Genomic DNA, 14,604 nt, shown 5'->3' on the forward strand with positions numbered 1-14,604 from the left:
GCTATCTGCAACCTCTTCCAAGTCCTGCTCCACCTAGGCCTCGGCCGCGCCCCTGAAATCCTATTCGCACCACTCCTGGATTTGGGTCTAGGGGTCATGATTCAGCCTAAACTCTGTAAATGGGAGTTCTATCCATCATTAACTCATAACTTCTATAAGTGCACTCATTGTGTCCCACTGATCTACAAAAGTTACAGAATAATTGCTGCAAATTTTGTGTATACTTCTGTAACAAATGGTAGTTGTCTGTAGCGTGTTTCCCTCCTATTTGACAAATCACGCACCACAAAGAAGGTGTCGCGCTAGGTCCCGCTTGTGCTTCTGGTCTTAACGACATCGGTCCTCCTCCCACGAGGTAATTCACGAACACCAGGCAGTGGTCCTTATCATGACCCTGACCCTTGCATTTTATGCACCACACTTCTTTGCGCACTTTTGGTCGAGCTGTCCTATCATGTTTCAAACTCTGCATCTCAATGCATAAGTTTTCCAACTATGCATGGATCTTTTGAACTCCCAACTTAGGATCCTGCATTGGGGTCCCATGCAGTCTCATCATGATCTCCAAGGCTTTTGCCTGAGTCATTAACCTTTGTTGTGATATCGAATTGCTCGATTGCAGCATTAGCGATGCTATAAACCATTCGCAGTGTTGTCCATCCATCAAAGTCATATTAGCTTCAGGAATTTTGCACTTCATCCTTTGATCCAACTCCCAAGGAGTCTCGCCTGGTAGCATTGTGATCTCTTTGAAGCCAATGATCGACTGCGCTTCTGAATTCGACCTGATAAATTCGTTACTTAGCGCAGTTTGGATATCTGCGATCCCTGCATTTGGATTTTCAATAGAATGCTTAATATACCAAGTCAGCGCACGGTCCTGCAGGGTGCTAACCATTGTCACTTTCTTTATGTTGTCATTTGTAACTACCTGTGCTTCCCATAAGGCTCTTATCATGAACCAAAGTTGGTCTGGATCTTCATTTCCTACTCCCTTGAACACAGGAAACATTATCGTGCTTGTCATATTGACTCGCGGTGGTGGTGGAGGTGGTAGGGGTGAAGATGGAGGTGAAGGCAGTGAAGCTGGTGGCAGTGTGGGTGGGGGTGGTATGCACAGAATCCTTTGCCTTATCAAATGTATCGCACTTTGCAGAGAGACCTTCACGAGCTCTTCCTCATCCTCTCGTGGAGGTGAAATCAAAGGGCTATTCTCTGGTCCCTTACTTCCTTTGTTTCTATAGGTTTTTCCACTTCATGAAGCGCCAAACATCAAGGTAATTGAATAACCATATTTTCACACAATAGCATTTTAATCCAAGTATTTAGAGACTTTATGTACTTACCTCATGGTCCTTTGAGGAAGCGTCACTCTGCCTCACTATAGCTGACTAAAGTATCTACCACGAACACACTAATGAATCCTCATATAATCTGATCAAGTCAGTGATCAACACCGCACACGATCTTACCCTCTGATGCTTCCAATATGTGCACCAACTTTGGGGTCCACACAATAGGATTTTCAAGTTTCCACCTTCCTTGGCTATCTACTAGCTTCGAGATCCACTCATGCAACTTAGTAGGGAGAGATGCAAAGAAGATTTCGTGGATCTTTGTGTACAAGTAACAGTCTAACTACTCTTCTTTTGTTAATCACGGATTCCTATTCTCCTGTGCTGCGAACTCGTGAATTCTCCTATCCAACCAACCTTCAATTTCCTTCTTAGTTGGATTCTAATGATACGACATCAGACATCTCTATGCAGATCCCAGTCCTGTCAACGGAACCATTTGTTGGCTTGAGGGGGTCTGACCCATGTTCAGAGTTAATTAGCTAAACAAATCTGTACACTACTAGCCCTTTCGGAGACAACCCGCGGAGCGTGGACTGAGGTCTCACCCAAAGCAGTATGGGGGGATGTTGGAATCAAGTTTCTGCACCCTTGAGATGTCTGAGGGGTTAGTTTAGTCCAACTGTGAATACCTTCGCTCAAGTTACTTCATGCACTGCCCTGACCTATGAGGCCTTCACGATCTATTATAATCACCTTCGAGCAGCCTTAAGCAGGGGCTGAGATGCTTTCATGCTGCTAAGGCAATGATCTGTGCTATTTCCCAAGTTATACCTCGGATCTTACTTATCTTCTTATAACTGTTAGTTAACTTCGTGTAAAGAGATACTTTATGTTATATTCACTAAATCAACACAATCATATAAGTTCACGCATCATATAAACAACAAAAATGTAATTTATACCCAATACATTCAATGTAGAAAACAGTAAATAAATACACAGGAATGGTATAAAACTTCTCTTTATTAATGCTTCAATTGGTTATAGACTCAACTTACCCTGCACACTCAACTATAGGGGTCCGTGCACTCAGCTTCGAACTACTAGGCCTCTACGCACTCAGATATAGAGCCTTTTCCTACTCTACGACCCAAGACTCAACTCTACACTTAGATAAGACTCAATTATTCATCCTTCTCTCATCCATTGATTCCCCCTTTACAACTTAGAGACTCGCTCTAAAGCTGACATTACATTTACAAAAACGAAGGTGAACAACCCTATGACTCGTTTACAAGTTTGCGCTTCGCGCCCACAAAACGTGGAGTATTTACATTGGATTTAGTCAAAATCTAGGTTTTAAGCCCCAAAAATTCCCTTGGGGGATCCCGCACCCAACATAATTTCTACACATTAGCGCAGGGGAGACAAACGTCATTAGCGCCGGTCTTTTAAACTGTGAAAAACATAAGTTTCAGAGAAAATGGTGCAAAAGGGAATTGGTCTGTTCATGAAGAGGAACACAATGGGAGATTTTTCATGGAGGCAAAGCATGTGGGGTTCACTATAGAGGTCCTCTAGGATCAAGGAACGGGGAGTACAAGGATAGTGACAAAATGCTATGTAACAGATGCCCCCCAAAGCGTGAAGGCCGAGCTAGAGTGGGATGAAATTCTTTATGAATCAGTGTGGGGAACCGTAGTCAATCATGGGAAAACCTACAAGAAAGTATAGACACATATACATAACTGAGAACTCTATCAAATGGTACATGGATCATGTCATGGACACAACCATCCAGAGAATGATCATGTAAATGGATCTAGGTATGGGCACAACCATCCATCAAAGAGGATCATAATGAAACCAAGGCATGCTCGCAACCATCCATCTTAAAGAGACATGTATATCAACATAACCATGTCACATCACTTCGTAACCTGGACTTTTGTGATCTGAGTCCAAGGTCTTGCACTCCAATACGACACGATCAAAGTACAAATTCTAACATGTGAATAGATGTGTTGACGTCAAACATGCTAGAAAATCACTTGATTACTAGTCAATGATGTAAATTGTTAACAAGCATGAGAGAAACCTCCAATAATGACAATGGTCCTCAAGGTACTATCAGCACAATCCATAAAATGTGAATAGAGAAACTGAAGTAGAACACCCGTGAAATCACTCAATCGAAAGCCAATGATGTGAACTTGTCATTGAGTGCGAAGAACTTTCCATTAGGGCATGCAAGCTCTAAGGTACTGGAAGGGAGTCTCTCAATCAACTTCCCGGATAATGAAATAAAGTCGATGGGAAATGACCATGTCAAAGAAGGGCCATAATGTTTCCCACATCATCGACGCGAGATGAAAGGATGTAAAATGATTTTGGGTGATACAGAGAAACATCGGTAAGTGTAACTATAGAAGGACAACTCTTGAACATATCGGTGACACAACTGGAAGTTTGGTAGCTTTTGGATCCATGGGATCAGTGGTCATGATGACATGGCATATATCAAATGGAAGGAAAAAATGAACGACCCAAACCCAGGAAGGTCAATGATATAAAGGAGGATATCCCAACCTGAAATGAAGCAAAAAGTGTCATGTTCAAGAGTGAGTTGCCAACACAACTAATAGATTTCCAAATTTTCCCCCACCATTTCTCGGAGGTACCCCAATTATTTTTTGAATGGTGACCCCGCTGGGGATCCCATCCTTTTGCTCATACTATATTTCATGATTTCGTGAGAAATTTTCTAGTTCCACTTTTTCCCTTTGGTTATATTTCTTTTCTCCTGCTTACTGGCCTGAGTTTGAAATTCATAGTAGCATATCTGGTCTCTGTTTCAATTTTATTTTTCTTATCTCCCTCGATCAGTGCACTTAATCCACTAACAGTCACACTGATCAGCACGATATGGTGAGGAACAATTGCGCTGACCAGCCTTTGGCGCTTGTTTTTAGTTAGGCAGTCGCATTGATGCCTGTAAGTGAAGATTAGGGTTTGACCCCAATCTTGGCCAGTGTGTTCTTCTCTTATGATTTTGACCCTGTAAGCCTTTTGGATTGTTTTCTCCCTGACTAGAAAGCTGCTTTTCATATGGTTTTGTTTTCTTGTTGTCTTATCATCTTTCTGCTTGATTGCTTGAGTCATTGGATGGTCAGTGACACTAGGGCATCTAGTTAGTCATCCATTTAGTTGTTTGTGAACTCAGTGAGTCAAGTTGTAGGTGTACTTACTCCTTGCATTTCTTTTTCGATCCTTTTATGACTTTGACCTCTATTACACAAGTTCGGAAAGTTTTTCGTTTTCTTGTCTAAATGTTTCCTTTCCAGCGTTGATTACGTTGCTTGGCTTGTTGTTGGTAAAGTTGGTGTTTCATTATTCTGAATGTGCTTCTCTTTTCACGTTTTCATCTGCTTGAAGAGCTTATTGTCTCGAAAACTTTTTCATTGGAGAGTTGTGTGTGAAAATTTTATTTCGTTGTTTCATTAAAAATTATGAAATTCGAGTTTGTTGCATCATTGTGCTACAGTGACTTGCATCACTGAAATAGTAGAATTTCATTGGCATTTGGAAAAGGAAAATAACTATTTTTCTTTTAAAGGATTGTTAGATATGTGCTTGTTAGGAAATTAGGAATTGGAATGCATTTTTCAGTAGTTTACTTTTCGAAAAAGTAAGGTAGTGAAAGATCATTTCACTTTCAGTTGCTTGATTGTTTGCATTTGATTGAATATTTTCTACCGTCTCTAATGTAGGTATTTCATCGAATTGAAAGGGTCTTGTCTCATTTAGTTGCATTTAAGGTTTTTTGAGTTGCATTGCTAAGACCTGAAAACTAAAAAATAAATCAAGATACACTTTAAAATGAGTTCAATTAACCTAAGGTGCATTTGACATTTAACAATCATATCTAGAAGGTCTAGGCTAGAGATGTGTTCCGACATATTTAAACCTAGAAACTGTCGTTAGCTTCCGTATTAGACAACACTAGTATGGATTTGTTCTCCCCATAACATCAAATATATAACGTGAGACCCCTCTAGGATGCAATCATTTATCCTTAGGAAGAGGAGTTGGCCGCCTTACAAACGTGATAGACCAAACACGACATTCGGGGAGATTGCCTGCTCGTACTTCTCGGTTCACCGGGAGGTATTTTGCAGTTCACAGTTACCTGGTAATCCTGTTTACCTAGATCATCAAGAGTAGTCATTTGATCTTTTTGACTCATTAAACTTAAAATATCGTTCGAGCACTTGTCCTTTCAAGCTTGTTTCCAATCGAAAGCAATAGAGTCATCTTTATTTCTTTCTTGAATCTTAAAAATTGAAAGAGCACCAGTCTTTCATGCATCTTAATAATTGATTGCCCATGATTCGAAAACACCCTATTAGTATTTTTTAGACCAATTCATGATTTTCCCTTAAAATAACATTTTAAAGCCTTGAAGTTAATTTTTCTGTTGACTAATACAAGGTCATCATGGCTGAACCATCTGGTTCACCCAATTCATCTTCCTCTCCTCCATCTAAAAGATTATCTGAGGAGCCATTTCCTGAGTTTCTAGAGTCACTCGAGGACCAAGGTGTTGAACTTGGAATTGTTCTGAGAATTCAAACTTTGTCATCTCGTCCTTCACCTACTTTCGATACTGGGTCATCCGCTGATCTTGGCCCGAAATCTCCGAACAATCTTGTTCAAACTCCTGAGGACTTGCCAACCGATGACGCTCAGCTTGGACTAGTTATCTATCCTCTGAATCCTCTATTTGACCCTTTTTTGATATCATCGTAGCATCCTTATAGTCCGTACGATCAGCTGGGTGTTCCTTTCGAACTATCCCCTCCTACTTCTTTGGCCATTCGTCATCATTTATTTCAAGGACATGGAACCACAAGGCGATGCTCCATTCACATCTCCGGAAGAGTCCGAAGGTTCTACTCGACACACTATTGAGGGGGAAGAGCTGCCTTTTCCTCTTGAGGGTTTCCCCTATTCAGGGGTATTCCTGCTAGCTTGCTACCCAACTATGTGTCTTTGGCGCAGTTGGTTTCAGGTACACCTAGTGCCTCATCACTTTACCATAACCCTATTTGGGCATCAAGCACCATGCTACATCCATTCCTTGTGAACATGACATCCCAACAAGATGTTACCTTAGTCCCAGTGTAACACACCATTCTGAATACCCTTGTATCATCAATCCTAGTTACACGTCAGGCACAATTGACAGTTTTGAAGAATGTCTCTGTCAGTTTCTCCATCCCTCTATTCAGTGGCCAGGCTGTGCCACCACCTGGGGTGCAGAAATTGAATGCTTTTATGGTGTCAGGCGCCACCAATGTGACTGGCTCACAAGCTCACATGCTTGGTATGAACTAGCCTTCTTCTAGTATTAGTCACAACCCTGTTGATCCTACTAGATCAAGTAATATCCAGTACCAATAGGTTCAGAATCTCATTGGTCCATTTGGATCGAGCAATGTTTAGTATCAGCATCCCTATGGGGCTCAGGTCCAATACTAAACTCCTTACATTCCATATGGTTCTCAAGGAATGGTTAATCAACCTTACACCCTCCAATCTGGGCAGTATATTCAGCCTGGCTATGGCCAGATTCAATTCAGAAATTTCCCGAGCACTGTTCAAGTACCATTGCAACAGCAAGGGCAGCCTGCATAACAACAATGGTATCCCTTGTTACTGCAAGGGAAACCTTTGTTGCAGCAAGGGCTCTTTCCACAATTGCAAGGGCAAATGATCCTGCAGCAAGGTCAACTGCAACAACCGCAAGGTCAACCATTGCAACAGTTGCAGAAAACCATGTAGTAGCAGATGCAATATGCTCTGCACACCTCCCAGCCCATGTCCTTGCAGGGCCAACCTCTTCAGCCCCAGGGACAAATTTTTCAATCACAAGGTCAACCCTTGCAACAAAAAAACCAACCAGGGTAGCAACAACCCTTATATACATATCAACAAGGTCAACCCTTGCAAGGGCAGGGTCAAGGTCAAGTCTTGCAGCAACAAGCTCAAAATCCTAATGTCATAGGTCAATGGGTCTAGAATCCTACTGGCCAAGGGCATCAGGTACAAAACCCTAATGCCCTAGGTCACCGGGTTCAAAATCCTTTTGGTCAAGGGCAATAGGTACATAATCCCTATGTCTAAGGGCAATAAGTGTATCAACCTTATGCCCAAGGATAGTAGGTCCAAAATTCTCTTGTTTAGGGGCAATAGGTCAACGATATAAAGGAGGATATCCCAACCCGACACGAAGCAAAAAGTTTCATGATCAAGAGTGAGCTTACGACACAACTGATAGATTTCCAAATTTTCCCCCACAATTTCTGGCAGGTACCCCAATTATTTTTTAATCGCAATATTCAAGGGGATATCATATGCTTGCACTGTAAGTTCATCCTTCGAATGAATCCAACCTAGTAAGTTTAACGAGCCCTAGGAAGGAGAAGCTCATGTTCATCATGGCGATGAATCTGATGGCGTTTAATAGTTTAACGAGTCTGACAAAGGTGTAACTCGATATCTTTTTCATGTTTAGAGAGTCTGAAAAATACATGTAAAACAAAACTCCACATGGACCCTTTTCATACATTTGTGTGTCATTCATTTTTGTGCACTGTAGTTTTGTGTATTAGTTTTCAAACAACTTTCCTATTTACCATGCTTTTCCTACTTTGCAGATGTTTGTGATTCCCCACCGGAGTTGCCAGTTTGTGCTGAAGTAAAATTATAAGTGCGAACACAAACAAATTCCTCTAGCTTGATAATGGGTCTAGCCACAACATATACATTCTATGGAATATTTCCTTAGGTTAGAACCAATTAAGAGGGCCTACCTCTTAATACGCTTATCCCATTTGATGATGTCCTTGCTTGTTCATTCCAACTATCTCTCGCTTCCTTCTTCAAGCACCTGAAATAAGTAAACAATAGCAAACAACAACCATGATAACGGAAAAATTGCAATTCAAACTACTAAACAAGTCAGGAAACATTAAGCCATCAATATGTGAGATGACAAAACATGTAGGGAATCAATCGATAGTTTCATATATATTGATATCAAGAAGAGATTACAACCATTGTCTTTACGTTGCAGTTCTCCTCTGACAAGACCAAGTTCCCACACACTGTAGGGACCGACCCTATACATATATATATATATATATATATATATATATATATATATATATATATATATATATATATATATATATATATATATATATATATATATATATATATATATCTTTTTTATTTTTTATTTTTCACAATAAAATACAACCAGAAGAGAAAAACATTGGGAATTCAAATTTATTCAGCACTATCTAACACATCCCTGAATTTCATTTCATTGAACATATCATAAAATTTACATATATTTAACTAAGGCCATAAAGAAATCATACAAAATAATATTGCAACACATATGTACCATTCACCAGAAGACGAGACTCCACTTGATTTGTCGTTACTTGTCTTCCCTTGTTGTCGGTCACCTCTGAGTGTGAATGATGACGTACTTGATCCAAATGCAATGACCCACCGGTTAACCTCCTAGCCTACTCCTTGGGTACTCTTCTTCCCCGCGGACCCCTGAGCTACAATGGGGTTGTACAATGGAGGAATGCAATAGCTGGTAGAGGAGAGAACTCCTTGGCTCAAGAGTTCCCTCTCTAAAATCCTCTACCTAACCAAACTCACTATAGTGTTCATAATCACTACTCTGACATAGTCTCATCCATCCAACAATAGGGTTCCCAAAAGTCCCCTCTCCCATGGCTTGCCCCTTCTTTTATAGGAGTCCTCATAGGTGACACTTGGGATGTCATGCATAGTTAATTTTTTTTTTTTTAATTCAATAGTTTGATTATTCACCCACCCATGTGTCACTCTCTCATCAAGGGTCTCCAAAATTATTTACTTAAATTTTAATTTAAAACTAATATTTTCCTCACCTCAAAAAGATTCCTATTTCTTCTCCTAGTTGCCTCTTGATCCCCCTTTTTACTCCTTAATTTGTGTTCATTACTAAATTCAATTAATGAGTCAAGATTTGATCCCCTATCTATTCCCTAATTTAACTCAAGTTATCTTTTAGATGGATATTCTTATGTTGGTTGTTTCCACATGGAGGTTCTCTACATTTCTCTAAAATTTAATTTATTAATCTTATTTTAATTCACCATCCTATTCTATTAATTAGGTTTAACTATTTTAGGATTAATATCTATCCTTACAATTATGTCCCTCTTTCCCCTTTTTCCTAATTAAACTACATAATCTACCTAATATTTTCCAACATGGGAAGGGTAGAGTTTTTAAGGTAACTTATTTTATTTCTTCCTATGATACTCTTAACCCAGGTTTTATTTTTGATTTAATTACCTCGGTTTCTAAAATCATTTACCCTTCATGTAAATTTACATATTTTTCATTTCTTGATTATATTTATCAATTACTTTATTTTAAATGATTCCAAGGGTGCCAAGTTTTGGTCGTGCCCTTCAAGAACTTCCCTTAAAGTGCCAAGGGTGCCACACCTAATAGTTTATTTGTGATGCCAAGGGTGCCAAGTTGGTCGTGTTGTTCAAGAAATTCCCTTGAAGTTCCAAGGGTTCCATGCCACTTGCCTTTCAAGCATTCAGTGACTACGAGGGGAAGGTATAGGTGCAACGACATAGACCACTATCATCTCTTATGTTGCCTGCTATAGTGAGACTAATGGTGTTGAGGATCAAGGAACCCACCTTGACACGCGCCCCACGGTAAAATCCTCATTAGCGACCCAACTTTGGGACCTGCCGTCATGACATCGTGATCTTCAAGGTGAAGGTGCTTCAACCCTTCCAGCCCAAGTCACAGCGGGAGTGCTAGTGGGTGAGATCAGGGACACTGTCCCACCCCTCCCATGTAGTTCCATCCACTTGTACAACCCCATCACCCATATGTGATTCATTTGGCCAAGCAACTAATCTATGCCTGCAACCACTAACATCTCATCAGAATATAGATAAACAAATATAACAGGTTTCAAAATTGACCTTGCAGTTCAAAGATAAAATAATATAGTTTTTTTTCATCAAACCAGTTGTTGTCAACTCGTCATGTGCGAGTGCCTCTGGTGGTTTCCTGCCATACTCAATAATCATCAATAGAAAGGTTTCTCAGTGTTAGTCATTGTCATAATAGCATCATTAACAACACCTAGTCATTCACATCATTGTTCATTGTAAGCCTGAACTAATGAAAGTAGGTAACATAGGGGACACATCCATCATGGCTATCATCATCAAAACATCAATGGAAACATACATATCCATTAAGCTATCAACATTGTAACATTAATAGAAATATACCTATCCATCAAATTTATCATCATCATGATTTTAATAGAGAGCATACATATCCTTTACTGCTATCATCATCATAAATTCAATAGACACCAAACATAACCATTTATGCTACAATCATCATAGTATCAATAGGGAACATGCATAACCATAACAACCACTAATAATAGAGTCATATGTTCGGATCCTCAACCTGAGGTCCTCAAAGAATAATGTGTGGGCCTTAGGGCTAAATAAATGTTAATGACATATCATCACTAGTCAACTAGAGCGGGACACTACATACACCCCCTCTTAATAATGGACTTCGTCTCGAAGTCCTTGGAATAGGTAAGGAAAATGGTGATGCATCTCTTCGATGTCCTCCAAAGTAGCTCAATTGGGACTATAGTTGTCCCACTAGACCTTAACTTGGTCCACTAAAAGTTGTCACAATTATGATCTTCTTGGGCATTCCATGCAATCTCATAATCTCATCAATAAAACTCTGGCTATTTCTGGTGTCTTATATGTAGTCTTAACTAGTATGAAATGGGCTTTCTTGGTCAACATGTCGACTACTACAAATATGGAATCATGTCTTCTTGAGGTCATTGGTAGTCCCACAATGAAGTCCAATGATATAACTTCTCATTTAGATTTTGGTATCTCATGGGGTTGTAATAATCCTACTGGATGTATGTGTTTGAATTTTACATCATTGACACTCTAAGTATCTTGCTACCAAGTTTACGATGTCCTTCTTCATCCCTTTCCAAAAGAAGAGTGGTTTCAGGTCCACACTCATCCTCTTAACACCAGAGCGTGCCATGTATACTGCGCGATGTGATTCATTCAGGACTAACTAGCGTATATCTTCATTCTGTGGTACATATATCCTTCCCTGAAATCATAGTAAGACATCATTATCAAGGGAGTATTCTTCATATTTTTGGACCTTCATTTCATCCTCCCTCAAACTTTTGCTAACCTCCTGGTACCAGGTGTCCTTAAATTGTAAATCAAGTAGTTTCTCCCTCAACTTTGTCTTTTAAGGGAATCATTGAAACTATATGAGGCCTGCTACTTAAAGCATCAACCACCCTATTTACCATTCCTTTTATGTAAGTGATATCAAAATCATATTCACTAATTAGCTTAGACCATTGTCTTTGTCTTGCATTTAAGTGGTCTTGAGTGAATATGTGTTGTCGCCCACAATGGTTAATCCTAAGATCAAACTTCCTTCCTATAAGGTAGTGTCCCCAAATCTTTACTGCATATAATTTCTGCCATTTCTAGATCATGGGTTACGTAGTTTTCTTCATGGGTTCTAAGTTTCCTTGATGCATAAGATATTACTCTTCCTTCTTGCATCAACAGACAACCCAACCCTTCTTGGAGGCATTAGTGCAAACCAAAAATTCTTGTTCCATATCCGGCACATTCAAAATTGGTGTTTTCGTTAATAACACCTTTAACCTTTGGAATGCCTCTTCACATATTTTTTTTATTTTTATTTTTATTTTTAATTTTTTAATTTTTTAGTTTTTTAATTTTAATTTTTTTAATTTAATTTAATTTAATTTTATTATTATTATTATTTTAATCAGTCCAAATGAATTTCTTGTTCTTTCTTTGGAGCTCGGTAATGGGGCTTGCTATCTTTGAATACCCTTCAACAAATATATGATATTAGCTTAAAATGGTCAATTAGATATTAGACTTAGGCATAGTTATTTCATCTTTTATACTTTAATTCACTTTACTGTCTTTCTCAAACTATCCCACATTCATAAAGTGGATTGACTTGACTTCTTTATAATCTTATAAAAGAAAGCTTTCATTATGATACATAATATACCAAACTATTTCAAGTTGTCTTGGTCTTTTTGATTTCTCAATTTTCACAATACATGTTAACAAGTTTACAAAAGATATATGGGGAGGCATCCCACCAATACTACTTACATTTGGACTTCACCTTTATACTAAATATGTTATCTCCACTTGAGCATTCAAACATCTATGATATACTCTGCATCTAAGAAAATGATTGACCTCCTTAGGCCAACTCTTCCAATTTATTTCTCTTCATTGATAAAATTTTTGACTACTTTTTGAATTTTATAACTTCCATCTAACATTCCCCTCTTCTGGAAAAGGTGATTACTCTACCTTTATAAGGTAACACCTATTGCACACCAGACCTTTTATGTCCATTCCTTTGCATAATAATTTTCCAACCTTTAAAAATAAATGATATATTTTCTCTATTGAATTATTCATATACAATTTTAGTTCATCTTAAATATTAATTTCAAATTATCTACATATCAAAAATTTGTTCATCCTTGTATTCATGAATAGTTGGAATGGACAATTTATCTTCTGAGTTTGGTAATAATCTTACACCACATTTGAATTCTTCATATGAAATTTTAGTCAATCTTAAATAGCAATTTCAAATTATTTACATATCAAAAAAAAATTGTTCAACCTTGTCTTCATGAATGGCTTGAATGGACAATTTATCTTTGAGTTTGATAATAAGATTTTACCACATTTGGATCTCCTTGCAGTCATTTCTAACTCTCTTTTACATATACTTTGACAAAAATACATGTATTTTAAACAAATATCACCTTTAAGGGGCCCTTTAATTTCTCATACTAAAAATCATTTCCATTTTAATAATATAATTACATAGATTTTCAAATCTCTATCTTCTATTGTAGCTAAGAATCCTTATATTAAAGTGTCTCTTAAATTAAGAAAAAAAAAAGAGAAGAGTTGAGAGTTCATTAAGGTATTAAATCTTCTTCCATTGTTCCCTTCTCGAATACATTCCTCCAGCATATCTTTCATCTTTGTCTTGAATCGCATATACCCAAATGCACGTGAACCAGATATGTCTCTACAAATTCGACCATTGGTAACCCAATCACCTGCTGCTTTTATACATCATATGTCATCAAGGGAAACTTTGCTATTTCCATATGGGTGATGAGAACTTTTAATCTCCATTGTCTTCCCTGAACGAGAAAGTACCACAAAAGAATCACCAATATACGAAACTATCAATCTGCGATCTCCTACAAAAATAACAGTTGTTGTTGAGCCTGAGTCAACCTCATCGTTTACTTCTTCATGCCTGCTACACAGAGTGGGTTCATGATATCAGCTTCAAAAAAAATTTCCTTAATGACTCCCTTGTAGCATCTAAGTCGTTGGACTCCAACAGTAAGCCAACTTGTAAAGCTATTGCACATTATTTGTACAATTCATCCTTCAAAAATTTAGCAGAAGCAAAACTAGCATGGTTGTCAAAGACTGTTGCGTAAGTGAAATTATTAAGCACATTCACTCGTAAAATGATGGCATTTTCCATCTCTGTTCTGGCACCTTGAATTCTAACCCATCCCCATTTAATGTCTCTCCCTTTTGATGTGTCAAACGCTGAGAGGTCCACCTGTACAGGTCTCGCTGTTACTCCAGCCACCTGTACACCGCCTCATTTTTTGCATTCGATGGAACCTCTCAGAACTCTCCTCTGTACCTTGAATTTATTTACACAGTCTCCTGAACAATTTGGCATGAAGGCATTATAATAAACGAGGGTTGACAATTTCATTATCTCGATAATAAAAGAAGTTTCCCTATGTGAAGCTTGGTTTTTTGTTTTTTTTTGTCGTCTAAGGCTTCTAAAGAGTTTTTATTCATCGAATTACCTCCACGGTGGAATGTCCATAGGCTTTGTTCCCTTTCTCATTTTGATTCCTCCATATTCAATTATTTGAAATTTGCAGTGCCTTCATTAATGTGCTCATCATTCAAGATATTCACAATCTAATTCTGCTAAACAGATTAGCATAAGATGCAATAGCACATATATTTATGAGAATGATTGAGTACTTTGAGATATCCAAAAGGGT

General features: G+C 38.3%; 1 pseudogene; it reads right to left on the bottom strand.

Annotated features, from left to right (window-relative positions):
• Window positions 1-13,417: 13,417 nt before the first annotated feature.
• LOC149191471 (putative protein phosphatase 2C 5) lies at window positions 13,418-14,351 on the bottom strand (annotated as a pseudogene).
• Between the last annotated feature and the right edge of the window lie 253 nt (window positions 14,352-14,604).

This window comes from Pinus tabuliformis, chromosome 2_2, assembly GCF_031772625.1.
Source record: "Pinus tabuliformis cultivar Carrire ecotype Pingquan chromosome 2_2, CPIR1, whole genome shotgun sequence".
NCBI classification, from domain to species: Eukaryota; Viridiplantae; Streptophyta; class Pinopsida; order Pinales; family Pinaceae; genus Pinus; species Pinus tabuliformis.